This window comes from Lactuca sativa, chromosome 1, assembly GCF_002870075.4.
Source record: "Lactuca sativa cultivar Salinas chromosome 1, Lsat_Salinas_v11, whole genome shotgun sequence".
Taxonomy (NCBI): Eukaryota; Viridiplantae; Streptophyta; class Magnoliopsida; order Asterales; family Asteraceae; genus Lactuca; species Lactuca sativa.
Genome location: NC_056623.2, coordinates 235,522,163 through 235,534,445, shown reverse-complemented (window position 1 = coordinate 235,534,445; position 12,283 = coordinate 235,522,163).

The window sequence follows — 12,283 nt, the reverse complement described above, 5'->3', positions numbered from 1 at the left end:
GCAAATGGATCTTCAAGAAGAAGACCGACGTGGATGGGAACGTACACACATATAAAGCGCGATTGGTCGCGAAGGGCTTTACTCAAACTCCCGGAGTTGACTATGATGAGACCTTCTCACCAGTTGCGAAGATTAAATCTATTAGAGTGATGCTAGCAATTGCCGCATTTCATGATTATGAGATTTGGCAAATGGATGTCAAGACCGCTTTCCTTAATGGAAAGTTGGCTGAGGATGTTTACATGGCTCAGCCAGAGGGGTTTGTGGATCCGAAGCATCCGAATAGAGTGTGTAAGCTTGAGAAGTCCATTTATGGACTTAAGCAAGCGTCTCGCAGATGGAATCTTTGCTTCGATGAGAAAGTCAAAGAGTTTGGATTTGTACGAAGCGAAGACGAATCTTGTGTATATGTCAAAGCCAGTGGGAGTATAGTAAGCTTCCTCGTTCTATATGTCGATGACATATTACTCATAGGAAACGACATCCCGACTCTGCAGGAAGTTAAGTCCTGGCTCGGGAAGTGCTTTGCTATGAAGGACCTCGGAGAGGCTTCTTACATTTTGGGAATAAGGATAGTAAGAGAAAGAAGTAAGAGACTAATTGGACTTAGTCAGAATACTTACTTAGAGAAAGTACTAAAACGTTTTAGTATGGAAAACTCAAAGAAGGGAGAACTACCGATACAAAGTAATGCCAAATTATGTAAGACTCAAAGTCCGAGTACCGAAGCTGAGATAGCAGAAATGAGCCGAGTACCATACGCTTCCGCAGTTGGCTCAATCATGTACGCTATGACTTGTACTCGCCCTGATGTAGCCTTCGCTTTGAGCATGGTTAGCAGATATCAAGGGAATCCTGGCAAAGCACATTGGATTGCGGTGAAAAACATCCTTAAGTACCTTTGGAGGACGAAGGAATGGTTCTTAGTCCTCGGAGGGAGTGATGACTTGAAGGTGCGAGGGTATAGTGACGCCAGTTTTCAGACCGATAGGGACAACTACCGTTCGCAGTCGGGCTGGGTCTTTACCCTAAATGGAGGAGCAGTGACATGGAAGAGTTCCAAGCAGGAAACCGTAGCTGATTCAACGTGCGAATCAGAGTACATTGCAGCGAGCGAAGCGTCGAAGGAGGCAATATGGCTAAAGAACTTCATCGGTGATCTTGGAGTCGTACCTGCCATAAAGGAGCCCATGGAAATTTTCTGTGATAACGAAGGAGCGGTTGCCTTGACCAAGGAACCGAGGGATCATGGTAGATCAAGACATATCGACAGAAAATATCACTTCATCAGACATCGTGTAGAAGAAGGACAACTTGTAGTGAAGAGGATATCATCAGAAGATAACCCAGCAGATCCGCTTACGAAGGGACTGAGTAGGGTTAAGCACTTGCAGCATGCTAGGAGTATTGTGCTGAAGGATGATATTAGCATAGATTAGATAGTATTAGAAACGTGTAATAGATAAATGTAATTGACATTTGATGATTAAATAAAGAAGTTTTATTTATGAGTAATGTTACTGTCTTATGTTAATTGTTTACCTATTGTTTCACTTTGCATGTTTTGACTTCCAGAATAATTGAGTTTATTAGGAATAATCGAATTATTCAAATGGTCCACAATCGTTCATATGTTGGGAGTAGATGTGAATGAAGATTGTCATGAATTGGTGTGTAGAATGTCTAAATGGTGTTAGACATAGCAAAGGATTGCTACAACGTTCATGAGTGCTTATGAACTAGTTTTGAGCACTGGAATAAACCCGCGCTTGCTGGAATCACCTTATGGAATACGATATAAAAGGTGATCGCAAGACGATAATATCATATAGTCTTAAAACCTAGATATATGGTTTATTATTTGTTAATTGATTGCACATTGATAATACGAAAACGCATCAGTAACTTGGTGTTATAAAACGTATTGTTGTGTATAGTTGGTAAATGAATAAGTAAATGCATATAAGTCGAAGTTTATCTGTAACTTTTATCTAAGAAGGTAAAAGCGATATCTCGGCCGCTCGATGATTTGATTTGACTTATGTGCCAGGCCCGATCAGAACTGAATTGATGTGTTCGATTAAGTTCTATGTCAAATAAATCAGAGATCGAAACCTAAATGCTTGACTAACCATTCCATAGGATTGTCAGCATGATATCTAACAGAGGACTGTACGTTCCCTTATCTAAAGGACAAGATTGATTAGATCAGAGTTGACAGCGTCTTTGAGAGCTACAATTGCAAACCGAATTGTACCTGTGAATATAGTTACTAGACTTATCCAAGTGGGAGACTGTTGGAATAGTGTCTAAGGCTGCAACTATATTAGGCAAGTATTTGATCCGGTTGTGCATGGTCCTTTTGGGTTGCCTTCACCATAGCAACTTGATAGGATGATTTATTAAGAGAGAGTAAATATTATTAATATATTATGAGAATAATATAATGAATAATATATTTGTTATTTGATTAATATAAGTCATAGAATTAATTAGAATTAATTTGGTGACTTAAAGAGATTAATTAAATAAAGGGGTATAAACTATCAATTGTTTGATAGTTAAGCTTTAGACAGTAAATCCATTAGGATATGCTTTGGACGAATTCTAAGAGTATTAGGATAGCCAAAATCGTCCAAAGGCTTATCTATGGAATGGATTTGGATAGCCTTAAGAGAAGATTATCCAATTAGGGTTTAGGTTGTAACCCTTAAGGAGTCTACAAGTATAAATAGACCCCATAGCAAAGGGAATTTGACACCTCTCATTAAGTAAGAGAACCCTGGTCGAAATTCCTCCCTCTCCTCTCTCCTAAATCATTCTTCTTGCTGTTGGTGTTTGTAAGCCATTAGAGGAGTGACATTTGTGACTCTAGAAGCTCCAAGACCTCAAGATCAACAAGGAAATCAAAAGGTATGATTCTAGATCTGTTTCAATGTTGTTATTTAACCTAATTAGTAATTAGAAGTCTTGGATTCAAAGCATGTTTATTAGAAAGCCTAGATCCAAGCATTAGGGTTTTGCATGCGCACATAGGAAAGTTCTTATGGCTAAAACCCATCAGCACCCGCATCTCCGACTCCGGTTCCCAGGTCTGCTTGGACCCTTTCCGATGTTACCACTGGACTTGCACCAGTGACACCTTCTTATTCCTCAGAACTTTGATTTTCCGATCCTGGATCGCGATTGGCCTTTCCACATATTTCAGACTCGCATCCACCTGAATATCCTTCAAAGGTACCACTGTCGACTCATCGGCTAAACATTTCCTCAACTGCGACACGTGGAAGGTATCATGAATCTGGCTCAACTCCGTAGGTAGCTCTAATCGATATGCTACCCTGCCCACCCTCGCAATATCCCTGAACGGTCCAATATACCGGGGCCCCAACTTGCCCCTTTTTCTTGAATCGGATCACTCCTTTCCAAGGAGGCACTTTCAGGAGTACAAAATCTCCAACCTAGAACTCGAGCTCGGATCGAAGCCTATCCGCGTAACTCTTCTGGCGACTCTGTGCCATCAGCAATCTCTGTCTAACCTACTGTATCTGCTCTATCGTCTGAAGCACTATCTCAGTGCTGCCCATCACTCGCTGCCTTACCTCTCTCCAAAAAAAGGGAGTCTGACACCTCCTCCCATACAATAACTCAAAGGGAGGCACACCAATGCTCGAATGGTGGCTGTTGTTATAAGAAAATTCAGCCAAAGGCAGATATGTGTCTCAACTTCCTCCAAAGTCCAACACACATGCCCGAAGCATGTCCTCGAGCGTCTGAATCGTCCGCTCACTCTGTCCGTCCGTCTGCGGATGGTAAGCGGTACTGAAATGCAGCCTAGTACCCAACTCCTCATGGAACCTCTTCCAGAACCTGGAGGTGAAATGAACATCTCGATCCGACACAATCGAGATTGGTACACCATGTCGCGATACCACCTCTCTCATATACACTTCTGACAGTCTCTCTACGGAAGAGCTCTCACTGATAGCAAGAAAATGAGCGCTCTTCGTCATCTGGTCGATGATCACCCAAATTGCATCGACGCCTCTCGCAGTCCTTGGCAATTTGGTGATAAAAATTGTCACACCCCCAAACCTGAACGGCGGAAACGTTCGGGGGCGGATGACTTCATGTGGTAACGTAACAAATGAATACATAGTAAAGAAAGCAATACAACCATCATATATATAATTGAAAGTTTACATTTTTCAAAAGTTACATGTTCAAAACTCAATTACAATATGATGTCAAAATACGAGATTAAACTGGCGCCGCAGCATCTCTTCTTCAAAAGCATATTAGTACCTGAAATTACTGAATCCCTGGGACATACAAGTAATTTTGAAAGAGTAGATCAGCATTTAAGCTGGTGAATTTCATAAGTATTTAAGTGACCATGTTTGAATGAAATGAAATGTTTTCTCTTTGTTTGTTTGTGTTTAGAAAATCCTATATTTTCTACTAGTATAAAAGTAGCCTTCACTCAAGACCAATGTTTGTTTCCAACATGCATGTATATGTAAAATAACCAATGAGTTTGAAAACCTTGTAAATCAACGCATTTTTAATACCCCTTGTGAGTTTTATAACCATACTATTGACTCTGAATGCCTATACACAACGTTCTTCAGGAGTTGGAATGTTATGACGTTTGTCACCCCAAACGGTGGACTGCAGCTAACAGTCAGGGCGCGAGTTGTCAAGCTCGTATAGATCTATACACAAACACCATGCTCCCCCTCCAAGGGATTCTGGTATATAATACATGACTTGAAATGTGTACTCGAACGTACATGAAGTTAGTGTCTCACAAATCCGTGGTATAAAAACAGATCTACTTGTTAAAATGTTACGTTTGTTCTTGTATACGAAAGTAAACTTCTTGAAATATATGTTTCTAGTACATAAGAGTTAGAAATCTGTTCGTAAAACTATACCTATTATAGTTTTCATAAAGTGTGCCTTGTTTGTTTAGAAATACTTAGGAAAAGTATCACTTGTTTATGAAAGCATAGATTTTTGGTGTAGAGTCTAAGATAGACAAGAAAAATCTAAGAACAGTTTAGTTTATACATGCATTACAACAACTTTATATTTTAAAAGATAAAATGCTATTGTAACATATGTTATATATATATATATATATATATATATATATATATATATATATATATATATATATATATAAAAGTTCCTTTAAAGGTTTATAAATCGCATGTGATTTGAATATATAACAGTATATAAAAGAGTTTCTTTATGTAACACACGATAATACTCGTGTGTTTTACTTGTAATCCCCCCTTGAAAGCATATAAAAGTATTTAGAATAATTAAAAAGGTTGATTAAGGGGTATGAAACTCACTTGAAAGTTTTGGAGATAGCGAAATGGAAAACCGGGCAGAGTTTCGTCTCGGGAAACGGATTTTCCTCGGGATTCTCGGGAATCTCGGGAGAATAATCGACCTTCGGGACTTGAGCCAAAAAGACCAGAGCTTCGGGTTTGAACGGACACGGAAAACGAGGCAAAGTTGAGAAAGAGAGGAGAGAAATGAGCCCTTTCTTTGGAAACCCTCGCATCCTATTTATAGTAAGGCTGGTCTGCCTCGGTACGCGGGGCGTACGCTCGTACGCAGCGCGTACGCGTACGTCATGCATGACCGAAGCCTCGACTGCCTCGGCTTCGGATGGGACGGGTTGCTGGGTACGCGGGTCGGATGGGACGGCGGGTCGGACGGGTCGGGGCTTCGGACGGGTCGGACGGGTCGGTTCCTTCGGATAGCGCGACGTGGACGATCAGAGGCCAATCCTCTCGGTTACGCAGGGCGTACAGGAGTACGCAGCGCGTACCTCGGATGAGGACGCTGACTCCCCTTCGGATAATATCCGAATTTTGAATAAAATAAATAATTAATTTATTTAATAAACTTCATAAATTCATATCTTCTTCATACGAACTCCGTTTTCGATGGTCTTTATATCCTCGCGTAGGTGAGACTACGCTCTACAACTTTCGTTTAGACTCCGTCGGCAAATTCCAAAATTATTTTTTTATTATTTATTAAAAACCCATCGTGTTTAAGGAATTTCTTTGAAAATTCATAACTTCTTTATCTGATGTTGGTTTTTGCCAGACTTTTTACCGCTGGAATACCATTGTCGAGACCTTCGATTCTCGTTTAGGTCATTCCGGCCAAAAGTCGCTCGATTTCCGATTCGAGTTTTTAGCTGTCTGTTGCTAAGCCGAACTTGGAAAAATCATAACTTCGCTATATGAAGTCGGATTTGGGCGTTCTTTTCAATTACGATCATGGTTCAAAGACATTTAATCATAGAAGGAAATTAAATAGAACTTATTTGTACATTTTATTATGAAAGTAAATTTTATTACTCAGAAGTGGTTACAATACTTGACCCATTTTGGTCGTTACAAAGAGTTGAAATATCGGGTTGTCACAAAAATCCATGGAAATCTATTCCCACTTCCATTGGGGAACATCAGACGGCTGCAACTTGCCATGCGGACACTAGTGCTCAGCCTTAACCCTACGACAGTTTAAGCACCTTTCTACAAACCAAGCCACATCCCTCTTCATACAGGGCCACCAATAATCTCTTTTCAGGTCCAAATACATCTTAGTGGCCCCGGGATGGATCGAAAACCTCGACCTGTGCGCCTCCTCGATCAAAATAGCACGTGCCCCACCCTCAAATGGCACCCAAATCCGGCCCTGGAAGGTCATAAGCCCCCGACTATCGGCAATGAACTCTGATGTCTACCCAATCACCTGCTCTCGCTTGCGGTTCTCCGGTCTCATGGCCTCTACTTGGGCCTCCCAAATGGTGTCCAACACCGATGTCATCACTGTCAACCTCATACAAACATCTCGCAAAGGGGCACTCTCTGCCCTGCGACTCAAAGCATCGGCTACTACGTTAGCCTTGCCTGGGTGGTACAGGATATTACACTCATAGTCCTTTATCACGTCCAACCATCTCCTCTGACGCATGTTCAGGTTGGGCTGATCCATCAGATACTTCAAGCTCATGTGGTCCGTGTATATGGTACACCGAACCCCATACAAATAGTGACGCCAGATCTTGAGGGCGAACACCACAGCCCCCAACTCCAGATCATGCGTAGGATACCTCGTCTCATGAGGCTTCAGCTGCCTTGATACGTATGCTATCACATGCTCTCTCTGTATCAGCACCGCACCCAGACCCGATATCGACACGTCACAATATACCACAAAGCCCTCCATTCCCTCCGGAAGGGCCAACACTGGGGCTTCGCACAATCTCTGGCGAAGTGTCTCGAATGAGGCCTGCTGCACCGGGCCCCAACTGAAAGCCACGCCCTTCCGGGTCAGCCTGGTGAGAGGAACCGCAATCCTGGAGAAATCTTGAATGAATCTTCGATAATATCCGGCCAACCCTAGGAAACTCCTGATCTCCAAAGGGGATCTCGGTACCTCCCAACTCATCACCGCCTTAATCTTGGCCGGATCGACCAATATTCCATTTTGGTTGACGAGGTTCCCTAGAAACTAGACCTCCCGTAACCAAAAATCACACTTGGAGAATTTGGTGTACAACCTCTCCGATCTTAGAACTCCGAGGATCTCCCTCAAATGCACCTCATGCTACTCGCTGGACCTCGAATACACCATTATATCATCGATGAACATGATCACCGAATGATCCAACATCGGCCTGCACACCCTGTTCATGAGATCCATGAACACCGCCGGTGCATTGGTGAGCTCGAAAGGCATCACCACAAACTCATAATGCCCATAACGAGTCTTGAACGTTGTCTTCTAGATATCCTCATCATGCACCCTCATCTGATGATATCCAGACCTCAAATCAATCTTGGAGAACCAAGACGCTCCCTGCAACTGATCAAACAAATCGTCGATCCTCGGTAAGGGGTAACGGTTCTTGACCGTCAGCTTATTCAACTCATGGTAATCAATGAACATCCGGTGTGAACCATCCTTCTTCTTGACAAAAAGGATCGACACTCCCCACAGTGAGCTACTCGACCATATAAACCCCTTCCCCAGCAGCTTCTGAAGCTGCGAGGACAACTCCTGCATCTCTGGAGGTGCAAGGCAATAGGGCGCCTTGGCGATAGGCGCTGTCCCCGGAACCAAATCAATACGGAACTCCTCCTGCCTCTTGGAAGGCACACCTGGCAACTCCTCGGGGAAAACATCCGGGAATTCACGTACTATCGGGACCTCATCAACCGACCTCGGTCTCTCTGCACCTATCCTCGTATCCATCACATAAGCCACATACCCACTACAACCCTGCTGTAGACTCTGCCTCGCTCTCACGGCTAAACAAAACACCGACCCAGAACGGGTACCCTCGCCAGAAACCATAAGAACTCCCCCACTAGGGTCTCGTATGGCTACCAGTTGTCGATCGCAGTCGATAACCGCTCCAAATCTGCTCAACCAGTCCATGCCCACGATGACACATACATCCCCCATAGCAATCGAGACCAAATTAATCGAAAACTCAACGCCTAATATCTCGAGTACACATCCTCGAATCACATCAGTGGCATACACTGCTCTCTCGTCAGTTATGGAAACTCGCAAAGGTCGACTCAACGCCTCACGACAAATACTGATGTGCTGACTAAAGGATAACGACACAAAAGACCGACTCAAACCCGAGTCAAATAACACCAAGGCAGGCACAAAACACACAAGAAATGTACCTACGCATATGGCAATATAAGCATAACACCACAAACTCAGAATAAACATAAGAAAGAATACATACCATCCACAACATTGGGTGTTGCGCGGACCTCCTCCGCTGTCAACTGGAAGGCTCTCCCGCGAGCCTTCGGCACCTCGACCTTCACCGACCGACTCTCTGTAGCTCGAACAGTAGCAGGGACAGACCCCTGAGAAGCTCCCTGAGCTGACCCTCTCAACTGCGGACACTCGGCCTTCCGGTGTCCAGTCTGGTTGCAGTGAAAACAAACTGCGAACCCCTTGGGGCAATCCTTGGCCATATGCCCCTCCTTGACACACTTGTAGCAAGACCCTACTCTGCACACCCTCATGACTCTTGCCGCACTTGCCACAAGTGCGGCCCTTCTGGTTCCCAGATCTCGAATCGGCGGGCTTAGCCCGCTTGGCAGCCAGCTGGGACTGCGCCAGTCGCCGATCCCTCCCCTAAGACTCCGCATCCTCCCTGGAGTGAGTCACTAGCTCAATCTCCCTCTCCCGGGCATTTTCCTGAAGCTCGACAAATGTCCGGTACGTCCAGTTCGCCACGAACTCGCGGATGTCTCTCCTCAAAATGCTCAAATAACGGCTCATACGTGTCTGCTCAGAAGACACATGCTCAGGGAAAAACATCGCCCTCTCATGAAACATCCTGGTGATCACAGTAACAGACTCTGTACCCTGCTTGAGCATCAAGAACTCCTGGGCCAAACGCTCCCTTTCGACCGGGGGAACGTACTCATCACGAAACATAGTGGTGAACCTCTCCCAGGTCACCGCAGCAAGCTCTGCAGAAGAATAGTGCGCTGTCACAAACTTCCACCAATCCTTCGCCCCCAAGCGAAGCTGGTTCAGCGTGAACCGAACCCTCAGATGCTCAGGACATGAACAAGTGTAGAAGCACCCCTCAATGTCAGATATCCACCTCATCGCAACTATCGGATCCTGAGTCCCATCAAACTCTGATGACTTCGTGTTGCTGAACTCCCGGTACAGCAACGCGTCACCCCCCTGCGGTCTGGTAGCAGCAACGGCCGCAGTGGCTGCAGCAATAGTAGCATCAGTAAGAGCAGCATAACGTTCATCAAAAGTCTCGATCAGGGTGGTCTTGATAGACCCGAACATCTCTGGAATCTCAGCGCGGATGGCAGCTGATATGCACAAAAGTACCCACTAATTTTAATATTTATAACCTAACAAACTTAGACTAACTATGCACTTATAGGCAGTGTACCTAGTCAGATTACAGTATAGCTTAGGTAAGTCGGGTGTCGATCACAGGGAACGGTGGACTTATTTAATATATTTGATTATAGGTTACAGGTCACACGAAAATAATAAAGAAAATGGTTTAATAAATCTCAAACTAACAATTAACAACTCTCGATAAACTAACAGGAAAGCACATCTCTTCAGGTACTTTGGTTTAGATAAATTACACCTTAAAAACATAGACAATTGCATACACAAATTCATTTATTCATGTTCACCGATTCCTAAAATGATTAGATTCGTGTTCACTATAACTAATCCTTTAGCAAACACGTCAATTCAAACAGTGATCAGTTGGTTAAACTAACATGCTTCCTAGTGTTCAGTTCGTATCAAGCAAGACTTGTAAATATAGTTAATCGAATTATTAATTCAATTTAACCTCTTGTTGATGGTCATCAAACAAGGATCACACATTAACTTACTTATTCTCAAGTTAATCCTAGTTTCACATTCGTTATTTCTAGACTTATAATCTCGATGGTCATCAAAAATCATAAGAGACAAGCAAATCAAGCAGATGTTCATGCAACTTAATTCACTTAACAATTAACAGAAAATAATCATCATTAACACATAAGGGTCTTTTAACAAGCTTGGCAAGATAAATTAAACATAAATAAACAATTCAATATAGCAATAGTCTAATAATCAAAGCTTCATTCAATCATAAACACAGAGTAAAAGGTTTTTACACCCAAATCAGAAACTAAATACAGGAAAGTACCACAATGGAATGCTAAACATGGTCACATTAACAATCCATATGATTACCGACATGTATCCGCTCTCCAACCCTTCCGATCTCTACTCCTGTTAGCTTAACGGCCTTCCGGCCGCCTTCTAAACCCTCAAAACGACTTAACAGAAGTTTAATATCGACTAAACTAAGTTGTAAGTCGAATTCCCCTCCTGGTTAGCTGAAAATCGACTTTTATAGCCTTTGTAGCCGACTTACGTACGCTGGGCGTAAGTCGATTACGCGAGGCGTACTAAGGATCACTACGCGATTAAACATATCCGAGGCCAACCAGTACGTAGCGCGTACCCTTAAGTTACGAGGGGCGTAAGTCAAATTGGTCGTTACACGGTGCGTACAGGTGTGCTACGCGGGGCGTAACCGTCTAATCCAACATTTTAATTTCTTTTAGCTTCTAAGTCCGGTTTCCGCTTCAGTCTTTTCTTTTGTGCTTTACCGCCAACGAATAGCTGCAAAACATAATTCAAAGCATTATAAGTACTTTTTAGTTCTAAAAGAGAATAAATAAGGCCAAAATATTAAGATAAAGTGCATAAAAATATATATATATAAATACACATATCAAAATACCCCACACTTAGCCTTTGCTTGCCCCCAAGCAAATTTACTTTTATTTTACCAATATCGCACTAAACAATCCATTTAAAACTCAGCCATTATGCCAAGACCTCAACGCATGCTTTTGTGTTTAAAATTTTCCTAAAGTGCCCCCCCATATTTTAAATACTCACAATCTTCATAAACACTCGCCCACTTTTTCCGAACAATGCTCATTTTATGCAACCCTTCGAATCCATCCGCAGAAAACCTTCTAACCTCAAGGTATTTTTAGTTGAGCGACCTAAGCATACATAATCTAGAATTACAACTTTTCGATACCACTATGGAGCTCTTTTGGAATTCTTCAATTCTTTGACATTTGATCTTTGATTTCTTTGAATTCACCACCTTTTTTGATTTGATTTCTGGTATCTTCAACTTTTTTGGATTCTTGGAAATTTGATCTTTTGATCTTTACTTTATTTTCTCCAAAATTCTTCAAACTTTACTCGTAATTCTCTTTTTTTTTTACATGCACCTCACTTTTTTTTTTCACTCAAAACCTACATGCTTAAGCAGAGACGCTCAACTTCAACCTTTATTGGTTAATGATAATAATTTTCCTGGATACATTTCAGGTTTAGGCTGCTAAACATATTGCATCCCTCAAACCAAGCGGGGTTATGTTTTTGTTCCATGATTTCACTAAAATAAGGGAGGCCACAAATGCACTATAACGTGTATTGGCTCAACTAAACATTTGAGTTCTCATTGGATCATTTCATACAATATTAGCAAAAATTTAAATTATCACTAGATTTTTCTAAATTAAACTATTATTTCAAGTTTTTTTTTTAAAATTTTTAAAATTTCCAAATTCTAGCAATTTCATTTTTTTCTTTTAATTTTAATTTACTTTTACCGACCCCCTACCCCACACTTATTTCATACAAT